Source organism: Littorina saxatilis, linkage group LG3 (genome assembly GCF_037325665.1).
Source record: "Littorina saxatilis isolate snail1 linkage group LG3, US_GU_Lsax_2.0, whole genome shotgun sequence".
NCBI lineage: Eukaryota > Metazoa > Mollusca > Gastropoda > Littorinimorpha > Littorinidae > Littorina > Littorina saxatilis.
In genome coordinates, this window is record NC_090247.1 from 10,589,930 (window position 1) to 10,594,929 (window position 5,000).

The 5,000-nt window shown below is 47.2% G+C and overlaps 1 protein-coding gene across 3 annotated transcripts in view; it reads right to left on the bottom strand.

The window, feature by feature from the left end:
• LOC138961582 (cubilin-like) overlaps nucleotides 1-5,000 on the bottom strand; it is a 233,462-nt gene that overhangs the window by 55,437 nt on the left and 173,025 nt on the right. The gene's annotated exons all lie outside the window — the stretch shown is intronic.

Genomic DNA, 5,000 nt, shown 5'->3' on the forward strand with positions numbered 1-5,000 from the left:
GAGAGGCCGTAAATGTGTGCATTATGAGAAATAATATTGCGGATGCTTATTACTATGATGAGCGTTTAAAAGTTCGTGCTAGGGAGAGGTTCGGGTAATTACGACAGCAAAGAATATAATTCTGAAGAAAACGAGGATGATTATAATTATTGTGGTAGTGGTGATTGTTATGTACGCAATAGCCTCAACACAACGCACCCAAGAACTCCAGAGGCCACGTTGGAAAATAGAAACGGTTATAAAACCCGGCGCGCAAGGAATAAATATACATGTACCTTGCTCTCGCTGAAGTAGTCAACATTTAGCTTTCAAGGCGCTAGAACATGACTGAGACCAGTATGTACACTCTTTTCTCAGGGCGGTGTTTCTACGACTGTGTCCAAATACTGGTTCTAACGCTTCTTTTGAAACTGTTTCAGCATTCAATGTGAGCGTCTACTTAACGTTTTATCAATATCCTTTGATTCCAGACACCATCGTTAGTGGCTTTTTTAGGTTCGCGTCTTAATTGGCCTTTAAATCACTCGTCTCAAAGACTCATCAAAAGAGCCTCCTCATTTTCAGCTCCACTGCAGAGCAGACATTTCTTAAATCCTTTCAAGCGGAACACCTCCCAAGTCCTTGGCCAGAGAGAGGCTGTCCTGGAGGTAGCATGGAGGGCAGAAAGGATTCGTGTCGAAGACGGCGCTCTTCAAAGCGCTAATCAGGCCACGCCTCGGTGCACAAAGCCTGGGTCAATCCTCGCGCCTGTCCGTCAAGTCTGTCTGGGTGTTTGTCACGCCTCGGTGCACAAAGCCTGGGTCAATCCTCGCGCCTGTCCGTCAAGTCTGTCTGAGTGTTTGTCACGGAAGGTGGGCAAAGTACAGGCATTGTCATCAGTCTGCAGCTTCAAGAACGTGTGCAGAGACAGCCCTACGCGTACCCCGCCTTTTTGTACTAACTAGGTTTAGGCCGTGTTTGATGGGACAGAAAAAGGCTCATTACTTTGTCTGTCTATGAGCCCTTTTGCGTTGGACGGTAAGATAGTTTGCACATCCTGAAAAAGGCTAATCACCCTGCAAATTCGCCTCTTCTCTACTTTCAAGCTTGCCACACTGCACAGAAAAAGACAGGGTTGGAGCTGACATACAGCCTCTTTTAACCGTCTGAGGCAAAGACAGCCAATTGCCAACGGCCGTTCGTGCACTGGCAGGGTTTAACGAACCCCTTTTTTTGATGGTACATAACTAGCTCCCTGAGACAACTGTCTTTGGGTCTTTTGCTTGATCAATGAGCTGGTTTAATGCACATCTGAGAAAGCATATTATGACACGCCCATCTTCATACCCTCCTTGTCTCCTCTCGTGTTAACGTTTCTCACACTACAGGAGGGACAAGAAAAGTGCTGCTGTCAGAGATCGGTGAGAATCCTGATAACAAAACTAAATTCCAATCCATTCTAACCATCTCTCTCTCTCTTTCTACTATACTTCTTTGCCAAACCAGATGGTGAGCGGATATAGTTACGGTAAGTGAGATGATTCGCCCATCCTGAAAATAACTAATGATACTCCTTAATCCACCGTCCCAATTCCCAGTCTTGCTAAAACCACAGGGGGGGGGGGGGGGTGGATGAGGGAGGGGCTTAACGGACGGGGGGATGTTAAATGGTTTGCACATCCCGAAAAGGACTAATGACATCTCCTCCTCTGTCTCCATTTCTAACCAATACTGAGACACGGGAGGTAGGGTCGGGGTGTTTGGGGGTAGGGTGGGTTTGGGTTTAGGAAGAGGGAGAGACTAGAGATAGAGGAGGCAGGAACATAGAGGGTTCGACCTTGCGCTGAGGTCACCACGGAGGATGACGGATGCTGCAGGAGGTATTGACACGTTCTCTTTGCACGCGTTCCTCACACATGACAGGAGAACGTTGATGGGCGGGGATCTGTGAAGGAGAGGCGGTCGGGGGGTGGTTGGGTGGGGGTGGTATAGTATCCCGATTTTAGCAAAACGACGAAAAAGGCAGAGATTAGATTGGGAGAGCCGATCAGGCTTTAGAGGAACAAGTTTATATGCTGAGGTTGACGCACAGTTTCCAACATACAGAGGATCTGCTATGTCCAGTATCTTTCATTCATTCCTTAGCCCAACGAGAGAAGAGACTCATAATAAACAGATGATCTGGGGAAAAATAAAAACACTTCAGTTCTGCCATCACGTACATGTCCACTTAAAACATTATCTGAATACGAACAAGAGACTTCCTGTAAGAACAAAAACAAGCTATAAGTCTTCGCACCAAACCCATCAAGACTGAAAACAAGCCTCTAAAGGACCAAACCCATCAAGACTGAAAACAAGCCTCTAAAGGACCAAACCCATCAAGACTGAAAACAAGCCTCTAAAGGACCAAACCCATCAAGACTGAAAACAAGCCTCTAAAGGACCAAACCCATCAAGACTGAAAACAAGCCTCTAAAGGACCAAACCCATCAAGACTGAAAACAAGCCTCTAAAGGACCAAACCCATCAAGACTGAAAACAAGCCTCTAAAGGACCAAACCCATCAAGACTGAAAACAAGCCTCTAAAGGACCAAACCCATCAAGACTGAAAACAAGCCTCTAAAGGACCAAACCCATCAAGACTGAAAACAAGCCTCTAAAGGACCAAACCCAACCTTTTCTCTGTCGTCCCTGCACTAAGATCAAAGCCACAAAACGAGAGGGACGAATTACGCTTGTGCTTGCGAGAGGAAAGCTGTAAATCTCGACCCTGAAGACTTACCATCAGCACGGCACTAATGATAGATCTTCCCCACAACCAGACCTTAAAGAGACGCCTGTGGATTACCCCGGCCACCACTTCAACCACCACCCACCCCGGCCACCACTTCAACCACCACCCATCCCGGCCCCTCACAAACAAGAATACGCAACGTCGTCTCCGGAAAACCTTCACCACCACCACAATTTCTCGATTTGAGAACATCGCCGAGTCATCATTCTGTGCGGAGGAGGGGCGGAAGTCTGTTTAGGTGGAAGGGGAACATGGAGGGTCGATGGCTGGCCGGCCCCTGAATTACAGACTATTAAACTGCTCAATGCTGCCTCCTCTCACGCCGAAATTGGAAGGGGGACTCCTTTCTTCCGCAGCTGTGAAAAACGCATTGATTGAGGCCAGCACAGCGCTGCCACCAGTCCGGAAGAGCGGAATAAAAAGAAATTCAATGAGCTTCCCAATCCGGAGACAAGAGATCGCAAAGCCAGTCTGCCATTCTGCAACGTCATCCATGGCGCCTTCTCGCGTCTGTCGTCAATATCCAATGGCTTCACGCTGAGCGACTGTTATGGATCAATTTGCTGTAGCTGGAATACTTCCATAAAAAGACTTAAACTTGGACGTGAAAAGCCGCTATACAGCAGTGAAAGTTTAAGGACCAGCAGCCACCCCTGCCGTCCAAACCAGACCATCGCAGTAAACATAGTCTTAGCTGTTACAGTTTTAACACGTTGGGTAGACGCCGTTTCTTCTTAGCTGTACCTACACATCAGCAGTCCCAGAGCCCATCAAATCAGACGGAGACATGCTGAGTGCATGTCGTTCAGCTGGAAAAGACGCTGTCTCTTCCTGATCCCGTCCGACGGCTTCTTCCACTACGCCACTTTCTGCGGAGTTGAAAGACACCCTGGCTTTTCTCATTCCTCTGATCCTGAACCCACTCCACTCCCCAACCACTCCCACCCATCCCCTAGACTTTTCACCCATGCCCCTACCCCCCCCCCCCCCGCCCCCACCTCCTGCTTGAGTTTTATTTTTGTTCCTGTCAGGGTTTTTTTTTACCCTTTTCTCTTCCCCAAGTCCCTGATCCGCCCTGCACCCTACAGTGGCCATGTAACGTTGTGGTCCGCCAGGGACTGCGAAGACGCTTTTGTGTGTTTTGTAAGGCTCAGGAGGGGCAGATGCTTGATATGTCACGGCAAGGTCCATGTACCGACACTTGGCTTTTTCTCATCTCTCGCAAGAAAGTCTTGTCTCCACAGCTTTTTTTTCTTGTTCCAAGGAAACAGAATGTTGGATGATAAAAATCGGCTCGGACTTTGACGAGGCTGAAAAAACACACGCAGTTTTTCCTTTGCGATGTATCTTTCCCAAGTAGACAGCGAGTGGCACGTACCGTGAACAAAAACAACGAAACAAACACCGATGTTTAAATGCAAGTGATGCTTACATCGCTAGGTGGCAGTGGTTTTCTTCTGGCTTCCTCTGGCTTAAATGCTTTCATTGTATTTTATGTCAGTTTAGTACTGAGATTGCATGCACCGCATACCTAAAGCAGCGACGGAAAAAGCTAAATCAATCTATCTTCGTTTCGTCTGCTGAAGAACTTTAAAAACAAAATTAAGATCAATTCCAAACCGGATATTTGTGTTTACTTCCTTCACCTTGTCCGTGCTCTCCAGCCACTGCCCAGCGCCCAGTAAACGTCAGCATCACCACGGACAATAAACATGGACACCGAGCAATAACTTTCCCACAACTACTTTCATGTGACCGACAGCATCTCAGCAGTTCTACAGATCACTGATGTCTCCCGAGAACTGTCTGATCTTGCTTCTCCATCGCGAATCAAACTCCTTGTCGTCAAAATATTATGGACAGTAAAACTCTCGGATGCTGCTGCTCCGAGCTAAATTTTGATGATGCCGACATCACAGCGATGGTATAGCAACGCTAAGTGAGTGAAGGCTTGCTGCATCTCGTATTAATCAGCGCGTTGCTTGCATTGCTGCACAACTTTCTCAACTTGACCACAAAGAGAGGAAGGAGTCTGCACTTGAAGTTCTACGCCATGTTAGGAGAACTCTCAAAAGCTGGGCTAAGAGGCAGTACTTCCAACTGCAAGGCACTAGAGTTGAAAAAAAATTAATAGAAAGAAGAGGGAGAAGAATCTTGCAGATGGAGAAGAAGGAGAAGAAAGAAGAAGAAGAAGAAGACGAAGATGAAGAAGATGCATGATGA